Below are 13,615 nucleotides of genomic sequence, written 5' to 3'. Positions count from 1 at the left end.
CAAAACAAATCCAGAATATTCCAATCTAGAATAATACAAAAACGTGTGAAAATTAGTAAAGTGTTTTGCTGTACATCAAAGAAGAAATGATAGAGGGTTGAATATATTCTGGTATATGACTAAACGCAGCATCATTTTTAAAAAAAAGATGAAGTTGGGGCACCTGGGTGGCTCAGTGGTTTAAAGCCTCTGCCTTCGGCTCAGGTCATGATCCCAGGGTCCTGGAATCGAGCCCACCATCGGGCTCTCTGCTCAGCAGGGAACCTGATTCCCCCGTGTCTCTGCCGGCCTCTCAGCCTACTTGTGATCTGACAAATAAATAAATAAAATCTTAAAAATAAAAGATTCTTTAAAAAAAAAAAGGAAGTCATTATAGTAAGACAGAAGAAATTAAGATAAATAGGCAAAATTGCATTTGGGAAAGTACAAAAAGAAACACAAGTAAGTTATTTCCTCTGGAAAGATTGCAGCTTGGGAAATAGGAAGGGAGAGAATTCCTTTTAATATGAGAATGATTTGCGGTACTCATGGAATTTTGAAAAATGAAACAGGGAAGAAAACACTGGGTTGGGAGAGAGTTCTATCACTACACCTGTCATGACAGTCACTTAAAAACGGCTTTGGTTTTCTCTTCAGGAGGATGGAAAAGGTAATACTACTGATTTCATAGGATTGTTGTCAGGATGACGTTATTATGGACTTATTTACAGTTGTGCCTAGCACACCAACAGCGTGACCGTCCTTGATGACTTTCGTTGTCATATCTGGAAAACCCTCTGAGCAACACCTGCGTTGGAAGGAAAACCCGTCCAAGTCAGGAAGCGGAAGCGCCTGGCCAACAGAAGAGCAGTAACCAATAGGAGAGAGTTAGCAAACGCCTAAAGCCCGGCTCCCCCCACCCGCCGTTTGCTTAAATACCCCGATTGGCTCCAGGGCACGACACCAAGAAGATCCTGTCGATTCATTGGTGAGGAGGGCTGTCGATTAGCGGAAGGCGGAAACCAGAGAAACCGAAAGGTCCTTTAGGAAGCGCCTGCGTACTCCGCCCCGCCCGTTGGGGGGGGCTGAGCCGTTGCGCATGCGTCAGGCCGTCCGAAGGTCCCGGCATTCCCCGCGGCAGCTTTCGGTGCGGCGCGTTGGAAAAGATGGAGTGGCTGGTGAGTGACACTTGTGAAGCTGACTTTTCCTGTTTGGAAGGCCCCGAGCTCTGCGGCCCCTCCCTCTACCCTGCGGCTGTGGTCTTCCCTCCCGGGACGCGAAGACCCGAGTGGCAGTGTGCCGGGACCTCGCCCCTCTTGGGGGTGTGGGGAGGAAGTGGCCGGCGCGCCCCCGTCTCCCTTCGGGGCACGGGTCCGCGCATTTCCCCCTGGAGAGACCTTTGGAAGGTTCCGAGCCTCCTGCCCTTGCGATGTACGGCGTTGAAGCGCGCGTTCACTGAGGCCTGTTGCTTCGAAAGAGCACTCAGACCCTCCCCTTGCCCTCAGAGAGCTCCTAAGCCGGTGAAGACAACCCACCAGAAACGTCCTGGTATTGGTTGGAGTTAGAGAAGGCGCTTTGAGAGAGGGTTAGAGACAGGGCCGAGGAGATCCCAGCGTTCGGAGGCTTCAAGAAGGCGGTGGTGGTAGTGGGGTCTTGCCTTTCCATGGTGCTCTCTTTGAGGACATAAACGTTTCCTTTCCACATTTGTAGGCTCAAGTGCCCTTCCTCCCCTCATTGGGAGGGACGGAGACCTGCACTGGCCTTGTATTCAGTGAATCCGACCCTGAGAAGAGTAGTTTAGGCAGGAGAAGTTAGTGGGTCGAGGCAGGCACTAAGGCTTGAAAGCCCAGAGCCTGTTGGTTCCAGGATCTGAGACTGGGTCACCTGCGCTGGTTGGAGAATATGCAGAGTACTGGGCAGTGAGGCTGGAACGGTAGATTGGGCCTTGAATGCTGAGGCCAGTCTTGTAAGCTTGGAGATCTTGTTTTACTTCAGTGGCAACAGGGAGTCTCCAGGGCTTTGGAAGAGACTTGTACAATTGGATCAGATATACGGAAAGTCAGAAAGTCCAGATCTACTCTGAAGGAAGACCAGGTGGAGAGATGAAGGCTTTTATACAGCCTGGTCTAATCACTTGTCCCCAGACGGGTTCCTAGCCAAGGATGATTTTGCTCCCAAAAGGCATTTGGTAACAATGGAGCCAATTTTGTGGTCACACCTCAAAGATGATCTTGACATCAAGTGCATGGAGGCCAGGGATGCAGCTACTCATCTCCTATAATGCACGGACACCACCACCCCTCACCTCCCCTACCCCCCAACCCCCGCTCCACCACCACCACAATCCACCCTTCCACAATAAATACCTGTGTTGCCCAAAGTATCAGTAGTGCTCAGGTTCAACAATCCTGTTTAGAATGTTAGTAGTGGAAATGGAGGGAAGCCAGATGTCAGACACATCTCTAACAGACCAGTTTCATCTCCTTTTCTTTTCTTCATAATGCCTAAGTACCTGACAGGCAGTCAGTTAGGTCTGATGACCCCAGTCTTCCTTGTATTTTCTCATCCGTTCACTCATTTGCCAAACAGTTAAACGCACTGAACAGTATTGGAAGTGCTGTGATTCCGTCATGACCAAACCAGTTCCTGCTCACCAAGAGCCTTACATTCTTGCAGGGGAATGACATTGAATCTATAAATACATGTCAGATGGGGAGATACGCCATGAAGAAATTCCTAGAAGATCGAGTTTCTCTTGCGACCACACACCATTTACTCAGCGCCTTCTAATTGCCAAGGACAGAGCTAGAGGCTTTACAAATAGCATTTCTAATCTTTTTCTCATTCCTGCAATATAGGCATTGTTATCTTCAGATGTGAAAAAGAACTGAGAGAAGATGCATAATTTGCCCCAAATCAGTCAGTGTGGAGTGAAGCAAGGAGCGGAGACCAGAACCACCTGTGGTCAAAGGCAGTGCTGTTTCCATTAGGTGTCACTCTGTCATATGCCCCCTGAAAAAATGTGTACGTTTGTCCCTACACTTAGGAGAATGAAGTAGGCATGAAGTCTCACCTTCGCCACTTTCTCTTTCCAGAGCGCGGTTCTTATTGGAGAGGCCTCCCTGGAGGTGATTCTTCAGAGTTGTGGGAACTGTTCAGCATCCACTGGGGGTAAATTCCTCTTTGTTGATCACATTCTTGCGGACGGCAGATGGCAGATCTGACTCTTGAAGGGTTTGGCAAGTGGGAGATGTCCTGCCAGCTCCTCAGCCTGCAGTCACCAGCAAGTGCTTGGCCTCATGAGGCCTTCAGCCAGCTCTGGGACACCTGCTGTGGATGGCAGCAGCCCAAGCTGCATCAAAGAAGATTATGGAGCTGAAGCTATTCCTGACCATTTTGCACAGCGAGATGCAAGCCTGGGAGACGACGTCAGCCAGAAAACCCCAAGAAGGCATTGACCTTGGTGCAGGATTTCGAGGGAGAACCTGGGAGGTCAAGGTGTGGTGAGAAGGAGAGTATGTAAAGAGAAGGTGAGACCACATTGTGGAGGGCCTGGGTGAGGGCACAGGCAGCTGGAAGAGGGTGGAGAAACGATTTTGCTGCTGGTGCTGCTTTCCCTCGAAGTTAGGCTGACTCCCCCCTGTGCAGGATGGTGGGTGGAGAGTGAGATTGGACCCTCACAGTCACAGAATATTTAGTAGGTCCCTGTTCCCAAGGATGAAGGAAAGGCGAAAGTCATCCCCTGTAAATGGAACCTCAGTGTTCTGTTCTGCAGGTGTGTTCACCTGAGCAAGCTCTGAGGTGAGAATCTTCTGCCTCTAAACATGCCCGTTCTGTGGAGCAGGAATTGCAATGCCCAGCGAGCTACGAGAGCTTCGGCTGTGTCCTCAGTGTCTGGGTCACACCCCTCCTTCAAACAGACTAATATAACTGATTTTCTGCTTAGGAAGGGTTGGAGTGAGACCGGCTGGGGGTGAGAGCAGTGCTGCAAGGTGTCAGAGCTCCAGGGTTCTGCATGCGAGCTGCCACGGCCCTCTCTGCATGTCCTGAGCAAACAGGACTCTGAAGTCCTCTCTGTCACTATCCAGTGTGACCCTGTGTTCCTGACTCTTCCCTTCTGCCCTGCCACACATACCGGACTCCTCAGGTACGTTTTCAGCTCTGGCCCTCCAGGAATGTCTATACCTATACCTTTCTTCTCGGGCTCCTAAGATGATCTGTCTGGGGGAGGTAAGGTGTCAATGATGGGTTTTTTGCCAGGTGATGCTGTGTGTGCTCCCAAGAAGAGCCAGCAACTCTGTGATTCTGTGGGGACTTGCAGACCTTCTCTAGGAGCCCACAAAGCCCAGGCCCGGGGATTTTCCCAATAGAAGAGCCAGAACTCATAGTCAGACCATGGGGCCTTCAAATGGAACCCAACTATGTTAAGCAAACGGTGAGATACAGTCTCAGGCTGGAAATGAGAGAGGCAAGAAGGATCGGGGATGAGTTTGTCAGTGCCTGTGACATCATAGACGTGACCTTGTTGTGTCATGACCTAAATTGGGAACAGAGAGCTACTGAATTGGTGGGCGGGTGACAGGTTGAGACAGCTCAGTCCCAAATGTAGGCTTCACGGTTCCATCTGGTCCTCTCCTCAAAAGGCTCTTTCCATGATAGCTCTGAGCAGGGTTATGTATGAATTAGTCTGTGCTTGGGGCATTTGTGGTGGCTTTTTGTCACCAAGAAAGAGTGTCTGATCTTAATGTCATCTGATAAGAAAGTTTTCTGAACACCTATCTGGGAGGTAGTTCAGCAGGGAAAGCATGGACAGGGGGATCTATCAGAAGACACTACCCAGAGGAAGTGGGGTGTGGGATACATCTCTACTTAGAAGACCCCATTTAGACTGGTCAAGGCTTGTCAGTTGAAAAAGAAGGAACATACAGGTGCAATGATTGAGAGCCCAGCTTGTAGCAGAGGCTAGGAAGCCAAGGTGAGAGGGAGGCTATGGGTGAGTGAGGCCCCATTGTGTTTGGCCAACCCCCAAAACCACAATGAGTAAGGCAGCCCATGTGGGATATGTCTCCTTACTGTGTCTGAGTATGAAGTCTTGACCCTAAAGCCAATCCAGCCAGGGATTCCAGTGGACTTATTGCTTATTGCTAAGCATGGATGCCCTCCAGTAGGTAATACCTCGATGGTAATGGATACTGTGTAAGCATGCTTCTACCAAATTAGAGCTCTCCTTTGGCCTTTTCAAGCTTGAGGCTGTAAAATCTTGTTAGGCGCCGTGTCTTATCTATGCTGTACTGCGTAGCTTTTACTTCGGTGCCAGGCACAGTGGCATATCTGGGAGAGTTGGTGGTAGTGGGCGTGACATGCATCCTAAGCGATGCCTGCATATTCAGGGCAGGCCCAAATGAGGCAGAAAGGCAGAGGCCAGGCCTCTGGCCCCTGGCACCACAAGACTAGTCTGATTATAGTAACATGCAGTAGAAGGCGTGTTCCCTGAGGTCCCCCAGAAAGTGTTGACCAGACTGCAGGAGTGAAAGACTGAAGTAACTTAACATTTTGGAATTGACTGAACCCACATTCAAAATCCAACTCCGTCACTGAATCTCTAAGCACATCACCTAACCTATGATAGCAGTGTGCATCGAGCCTCCCAGGAAACCCAGACTTTACTTGCAATACTCCGTAAATCGCAAACTTCTGCAAAAACTCCAGAGGTGTCACTAGAATGGCCAAGTCCATGGAGCGTGTCTGAGCCACTGCCTCCATCTGCCAGAACAGGGTTGGCTGCACCAAGTTCATGTTTGGAGGCGTGACCCCTGCCACAGGGACTTAGGTTACTTGCTAGGGTTCTGTGTTCTCCACAAGTAAAGAACGCTCCGCCCTCACTCTTTGCCAGGAAGCTAGCCAAGGGTGAGTGCCAAGACTGGAGACGGAAACAAAAACAGGGGATGCAGAGATTCGCATGTGATAAGGTCAGTGGAGAAATGGATACGCTCCAGCCCAGGGTCCCAGTGTTTCCCGGGCTGTTCCTGCATATTGGACAGGCCGAGAAGAGGTGGCCAGGGGAAAGGAAAGTTGGAGTCGGGCAGCTGGAGGGATCCAGCTCCCGTTTCGGCTGCGAGCACCCATCTACCACCTTGGACTGATATCTGTGAAGGGGGGGTGATCTGTGGCTTTGGCCGTCTTCTTTGGGCTTCGAGAATCTGGAGGGTCTTGCCCGCAGGAGTGGTTCGTAAATCACAAGGAAGTGCCCACTGAGATTCTGTCGATTAGTTAAAATGTGTCCGTGAGGGAGGGAAGTACAGAAACCATCTGGGGAGTGCCAGGATTTCACACACAGGAGGGAAAACTGGCTTCTTAATAGACACGTGAAGGGCTGAACCAAACCAGGAGGCTGTTCTGTACCGGAGAAAAGAGCTGTAGGCTTGGGGGTGTTCCCTGCTATGCACCTACTTCAGATTCCTCCTCCAGGGGCCAGTGCAGTGGTGAGGCTGTGGGAGTCCCGGGGAGGTAGGCAGAAAGGTACCCGACATAGTGAGCCCAGGGAGCAGCTAGTCCCGTGGGGCTGGGGGGGGGGGCACAGTGGGAGGTTGGGTTAATCAGGACTTGGAAGACAGGCCCTGCAGAGCTGGGTCCCATCTTGGGGGTGCTGGAGCCGGTGGTGCTGCCAGACCGGTGCTGGTGCTTCTGTAGGTCCGGAGAGGTGATTCTGGAAGATGGAGTGTCCGCTTCCTTGACGGTGTTGTGTGCGGCTGCTAAAGAACCTGGTATCGCAGAGAATGAGAAGATGCGAAATATTTCCTGGAGGAATGAATCAATGAATGTGCTCTCCAGTTCCTACCTGTCTCCTCCAGACTGTCCAGGGCAGCTGACAGGCGAGGGCTGGGCTCTTCCTTTCTCTGCCCGGAGCATGAAGCGGTTTGGAGGGGGGAGGCAGCCCCACTTCCAACAAGGCAAGCGGTCCACAGTTGCCCCCAGCTCCCTGGCAGCACCCGGGAGTGGCAGGAGCCTGCAGGAGAGGCTCCCTGGGTGCCTCCGATCCTTGGCATGTCCCCTGACTTCCGCTGGTTCCCTCGCTAAGCAAATCCAGCTCCTTGACCAGGTATCCACAGCCCTTCCCTGCGGGTCCACCCTGGGCTCTGTCTCTCCTCCCCACCGTGATGTCCAGTGGAGTCCGCTGTCCCGGGACAGGTCACAGTGAAACCCACCTGTTTGCCTTCAGCCAGGCTCTGGGAAGATGCCATTTTTTCCCTCCGCGTAGAGCAGCGTTGCGCCCGGGGCTCTGGGAACCGACCAGCATAGGCTGTCGGGGGTTCCTGCTCGGGAACGGTGTGTGCAGGGAAATGTGGCGCCTGGGCAAGGCTCAGCTGGAGGAGACGCTGACACAGAGTCTTCGGACTTGCCTGCCTCCTCTTTCTTCCCTAAAACTAAAACTTTTCTTTATTGTTTTGAGGAAAAACATTTTCTTGTTTAATTCCTCAAAAAGACTGAAGCAGCCACCATGACACTTGCTTTCACCATAATTAGAGAAAGTACTAGCAGCTTGAGTGCCCAGGCCAGGAACGAGACGACGTGCCCATCTCTGACCACGTTTAATCCATGGAAATTTCACAGGTTAAATATCTCTTCAGAATAATAGCTTATAGGTTTTTTTTTTTTTTTAAGATTTTTATTTATTTATTTATTTGGCAGACAGAGATCACAAGTAGGCAGAGAGGCAGGCAGAGAGAGAGGGAAGCAGGCTCCCCACTGAGCAAAGAGCCCAATGTGGGGCTCGATCCCAGGACGCTGAGATCATGACCTGAGCCGAAGGCAGGGGCTTAACCCACTGAGCCACCCAGGCGCCCCTAGGTTGCTTCCTAGTACTCCTCAATGCAGGTCCTTCCTCCTGCACCCCTGTTTCCTTACACCTGTGATGTCCCCCCGCCGTGAGCATGCAGCCCACCTCCGACCCGATTCTGCTGCTCCCCTGTATGTCCTCCTGTGCCGACACAGGCTCTTTGGCCCTTTCAGGAACCTGTGGGCCTCTGCACAAGGATCAAGTTTTTTGGATTTTAAAAGATTTTCTTCATTTATTTTAGGGAGAGAGAAAGACAGCACATTTGCAGGAGTGGGGAGCAGAGGCAGAGGGAGAAGCATACTCCCCACTGAGCAGGGAGCCCTACACAGGGCTTGATCCCGGGACCCCGGGATGATGACCTGAGCCAAAGGCAGACCCTTAACTGACTGAGCCACCCAGTGGCCCCAAGGATAAAGTCTCTAATCGAGAAAATAAGCACAACAGGCCGAGAGACTGGAGGGAGAAACACCTTTATTTTCATTAGAAATAGTACTGCCACGGGGCGCCTGGGTGGCTCATTGGGTTAAAGCCTCTGCCTTCGGCTCAGGTCATGATCCCAGGGTCCTGGGATTGAGCCCCGCGTCGGACTCTGCTCAGCAGGGAGCCTGCTTCCTCCTCTCTTTCTGCCTGTCATCTCTCTCTCTCAAATAAGTAAATAAAATAAAATAAAAAGAAATAGTTATGCTTATAAACCTGTAGAAACCATTAAATGGAACACAAGAAACCAGGAACCTGGGTGGGCGTGATAGAGAGGAGAAATCTTAGAAAGAGGAGTCCAGATGGCACACTTCCTCTGAGATTGGTCACTTCGAGTAGTGGTACCCTGTGGCTTAAGCTGTCCCCCCTGCTTTACTCTCTTTTCTGGGTGACTGGCGGACAGAGCAGTGACCTACTCTGAGGTAGACATGGCAGAGAGCAGGTGCCTAGAGGTCATTATTGGATTAGGGGTCATCAAGGCCATTCCCCTCCAGATGTGCTTCCCACGAGCAGGGAACACGTCTTCTCTGACCTGCCCCAGAAACCGTTCCCAGGCCTCCAGCCACCCATTCTCTCTCCAGGACAAGGTTACCCTAGTTTCCTGGCAGGACCGTGGATCCCGTGTGGAAATCAGCTGGAAGTCCGCGGTGACACAGGACCGGGGGTCTGTGGCGGGCCCAGGAAGGGAGCTCGGCACACGTGCGCTGATGGCTGTCCCTGCTGTGGTTCCTGAGCTCCGCTTGTTAGTCTCCTGCCGAGCCACGGGCTCGCTCACAGAGGCCTCCACGAGCCGAGAGATGCTTCGGGAGAGACACACTAGGGCACTGATCTCTTGGCTTTCCTATATGCTCGTAACGTGTGTCCCTTTTTGGGGTGTTCGTGTTTCTTCTCGGTGTGCCCCCCGATGGCGGGTGAGGACGGGGTTCTCGGGGACGCTTTTCTCACCCCGAGAGCACTGGCGGGGCTTCTCCCCAGGGTGCGTCTGCTGGTGGGCACGGACGTGGGAGCTGTTGAAGCTTTTCCCACATGCGCACAGCGCTGGGGGCTCTGCCCGCTGTGGACCCGCCGGTGAGCACCGAACTGGGAGCTGTAGTTGAATCTCCTCCCGCAGACGGTGCACTGATAAGGCTTCTCCCCGGTGTGGGTCCTCTGGCGGACGGTGAGGCTGGAGCTCTGGGTGAAGCTTTTCCCACATTCCCCCCAGCCGCAGGCTCGCTCTCCTGGGCGGTCCTCGGGTGCGCGGTGAGCTCGGAGCGCTCGCTGCAGCCTTCCCCGCGCCCGCGGCACGCGTGAGGCTCCTCTCCTGGGTGGCCTCGGGGGCCGAATGACGTAGGAACCTCGGCTAAAGCTTCTCCCGCGCTGCTGGCACGTAGACGTTCCTTCCAGTTCGGGGACTGGCTGGGGGCGACAGGGAGAGCCCTGAGACTCGTCTCCCCCACTCAGGACACGCGCACGGCCTTCTCCCCGGCCCGGGGTGTCTGCTGCCCCCTGTCCTGGGACGGGGGTCTCCCGCCCGCTCCCCTGGAGAACATCCACATTGCCCTCCTGGCTCAGGCCCACCCTGCTGGTCTCTCCTGGGCTCAGGGTTTCCCCTAGACTTTCTCCACAGGGCCTTCCTCGCTTCGGCTTGCCCCGAGTCATCCGGTTTTTGATTCTCTTTTTTAGTTGTTTTTTTTTTTGTTTGTTTGTTTGTTTGTTTTTAATCTCAAGACCTGAGGGAACAGAAAGACACGGGTCTGCGGAGAAAGAACAGGACGAGGAGAGTCACAGTTCAAGCACCATAAGGGACAAATGCGTAAATGGAATTCTTTTTTTTTTTTTTTAAGGTTTTATTTATTTGGCAGACAGAGATCGCAAGTAGGCAGAGAGGCAGGCTGGGGGGGGGGGGGGGAAGCAGGCTCCCCGCCGAGCAGAGAGCCCGACTCGGGACTCAATCCCAGGACCCTGAGATCACGACGTGAGCCGAAGGCAGAGGCTTTAACCCACGGAGCCACCCAGGCGCCCCCGTAAATGGAATTCTTCATGGGATTCAGCCTTCTGATAAGTAACACCCTAAGTTCATTTTCCAGTTTTACTATGTTCAAGGTCCAAACCCTGTAGTCATGGGGAACACACCTGGAGATCCCACGTACTGTTCTCCTATGCTGTCATTTTTTTTTTTTTTAAAGATCTTATTTATTTATGAGAGAGAGAAAGCAAGTTATGTACACCGGCGAGGGAGTGGGACAAACTGGTTCCCCACTGGGCAGGGAGCTCGACATGGGGCTCAATCCCAGGACCCTGGGAGCATGACCTGAGCTGAAGGCAGATGCTCAACCAGCTGAGCCACCCAGACACCCCTAAATGGAATTTCTCCTGGGATTCAGCCTTTTGCTAAGTCCTAGCCTAGTTTGATTCTCTGATTTTAGTATTTACAAACTCCTAACCCTGGTCTCACAGGAAAATCGCCCCTAGATGCCACTACTGTCCTATACTACCTCTCTTTTTAATAGATTTTATTTATTTATTTGACACAGAGATAGCGTGTGTGCACAAGTAGGCAGAGCAGCAAGCAGAGGGAGAGGGAGAAGCACACACCCCGCTGAGCAGAGGTCCTGATGCGGGGCTCGATCCCAGGACCCCAGGATCACGATGGGAGCCGAGGCACACGCTTAACTGACTGAGCCACCCCGGCGCCCCTCCACTGTCTCTTTTTGGATGTTCAGACACAGTGACCCATCTGAGGCCGAGAGGCCAGCTCTCTCTCTTCTGCCAGTCTGTCCCCAGGTCTTACCTCCAGTCTGTCCCCAGGTCTTACCTCCACTCTGCACGGCCTCGCCGCCGGCAGCTGAGTAGCAACAGGCTGCCCTTAGCTCGGCGGAAACGAGGGGAAAGCGTGCTGCCAGGACTCGGCCAGCACACACCGGGGTCAGGACAGGAGGGCGTTGCTGGAGCAGGAAGGAACGGGACAGAGTCTAGGCTGCTGGAGGCCCACAGAGGAAGCCGAGGCCGCGAGCTGCACAGGGAAACGCCATGTGCTCCGTGAGAGAGGCCGGCGGAGGCGGCCCTGGGCTCCGGAGGGCACGGGGAAAAGCCGCAACGCTGAGCGCCAGCCTCTCTGGCCTGTACCGGGCCGTCCGTCGGGGCTGTGGGCTCGCAGCAGCGGAGGCAGCGTCCTCTTGATGGCGGGGTAATGGCCTCTGCGGGGACTTCCCTGTCCCCTGGCTGTCAGAGCCAAGAGTCCTACCTACTCCGTGTGGGAACAAGACTAGCAGGTCCCGTGTCCTACCTTCCCGCCCAGTTTCCTGGAAGTCCCCTGCATCCCCGGCCGGCGTGGCCGCCCAGGCCCCTTCTCCGAGCTCTGTGGGCTTCCCGTTCTGCCGACTCAGCTCTCCGGACTCCGCAGCCCTTCCCTCGTGGCCAGGAACAGCACGGCTCGCCACCTTGGGTGCAGAGGCCCCGTGGAGATGCCAGACGGACAGACAACAGGGCAGGGGAGGGCTGTGCAGGGACCTCGTGATCTTTCTAGCATCCCTGGTAAGAAGGGCTGGCGGGGTAAGAGTCAATCCGGAACCTCGGTTGGGAGACGACAGGCATCAAGCACAGCTCACTGGGCCCCAGTTGCCCAACACACAGTCCTGGTCTCGAAGACCCCTTTTCTGGGAAAGGTTCCTGGGAGCCTGCACCCTCTGCCAGGTTGGGGAGAAAACAGCTTCTGGTGGAGGGCGGCTGCCACAGAGCAGGGGCTCTGAGTGGGGTCCCAGGCCAGCAGTGCTGGAAAACTGTCACAAACACACACTCCTGGGCCTCACCTGCACCCACTGTATCTGAAGCTGGAGATGTGCCTGAATACACCCCCTAGCGGAGTCTGAGCGCACCAGGGTGGGGACCAGGGCCATCGCCAGTGGCCTCTGTGTGGTGAGAAGGTCCTTCCAGCAGATTGTTGGCATAATAGCCATTAATTAAAAAAAAAAAAATTGCTTCATTCTAAAGCCGTATATGCACATTACAGAAAAAACGTGTTTCATGGGGGTGGGGGAGGCTTTAAGCCCCACCACCCAGAGATGACCCTCGTCCTAAAAAAACCACAGGAACTCAAGCCTTTCATTTTTTTCAGGCCAGCATGATACATTCTGTCCCAGAAATCCATCCGCAAGAATCGTAGTACGGAAGTGGTTCATTCTGTGGACTTACTAAGGGAACTTCGGCGAACACACACAAGTCTGATGGGGAGGAGTTTCCAGTACGAGGGATCTGAGCCCGAAGCCAGGGGGATCCGCAGGAGCGGGCCTGGGCGCACGGTGAGTCCTGCCCCTTCACATTCAACCCCAGAACTTCAGCAACCACACACAGGAGGGCAGGGACGTTCCCAAGGATTCTAATGAAATAAACGCTGAGATTTATAATGATACACTGATTGTTCATCTGCTTAAAAGAAAACAGTACAGCAAATATACATGTCAACAGTTAACAATTAAAATCAACAGTTTTGTCCTCCTCTGTCTTTCCCTGTTGGAAAAAAAAGCTGGATGAGAAAGGGGTTTGTCTCAAGTCCAGGAAGAGCTGGTGTGCAGGTGAGGGCAGACTTGCGGATGTGAATATACTTGGTTTAGAAGTAACAGAATTCAATTGTAGTGAAGGAGCATTAGGGCTGCACATAAGAAATCTCCACCCTAAGTGCTATTACCATCAAGTAACATTTGCAATATTGTTTTCTGGGTTATTTCAAAGGCATTTAATCTAGAACCCCGCAGCCGACTCAAGCTCAGAGTTGCGTTCCTCCTCAGCCCCAGGTGAGGTGCAGAGACTTCGGTTTATCTTCTGACTGTTCCCCTGCTCTGTGTTGTGAGCTCTGTGACCCCTTCAAAGTGCTTTCCTCTGTATCAAGCCCCCGTTTCAGGTGGGATCTGAGTGACTTTCTGGGCACTCCCAACAGGGCTGTCTCCTCATCGAGCTCACTCTTTCTTTCTTTCTTCCCAGAATCTGGGACCTGAGAACAGACCCCATCATCTATCACTAGAAATTCTTGCTTAAGGTACTGTAAAACGTCTACGAGTGGCATTAGGAAACCACGTGAGACAGAGGAGGCAGAAAAGAAATAGTTTCAGACCCCTGTGATTTTAAAAAAAAACAACAACAAAAAACAGAATTTGGTCTCACTTATCTGGTCTCTAGTGGTTAAGATCAGGAGCTGCAAGCACCAGGCAGAGGTGAGGTGGCCGAGTGCTGGGCGGGCACACATCTGAGGCAGGGGAGCACAGCGGCCTCGTGTGGGAAGTGCCTTGCCCCCCGTGTCCGGGCTTCCCCGTCTTCTCAGCTCTCCTGGCATGAAAGAGAGCTGTC

The 13,615-nt window shown here is 53.0% G+C and overlaps 1 long non-coding RNA gene across 1 annotated transcript; it reads left to right on the top strand.

The window, feature by feature from the left end:
• Positions 1-372: 372 nt before the first annotated feature.
• LOC308359330 lies at positions 373-12,684 on the top strand. The gene is made up of 4 exons (XR_013968424.1): positions 373-1,157; positions 3,075-3,509; positions 3,926-4,126; positions 12,390-12,684. It is a non-coding gene; the product is annotated as an uncharacterized lncRNA (long non-coding RNA).
• The last annotated feature ends 931 nt before the right edge of the window (positions 12,685-13,615 follow it).

Source organism: Martes martes (genome assembly GCF_963455335.1).
Source record: "Martes martes genome assembly, chromosome: 18".
Lineage (NCBI taxonomy): Eukaryota > Metazoa > Chordata > Mammalia > Carnivora > Mustelidae > Martes > Martes martes.
The sequence above is the reverse complement of the archived record's forward strand: the minus strand, read 5'-3'. Positions and strand labels throughout refer to the sequence as shown.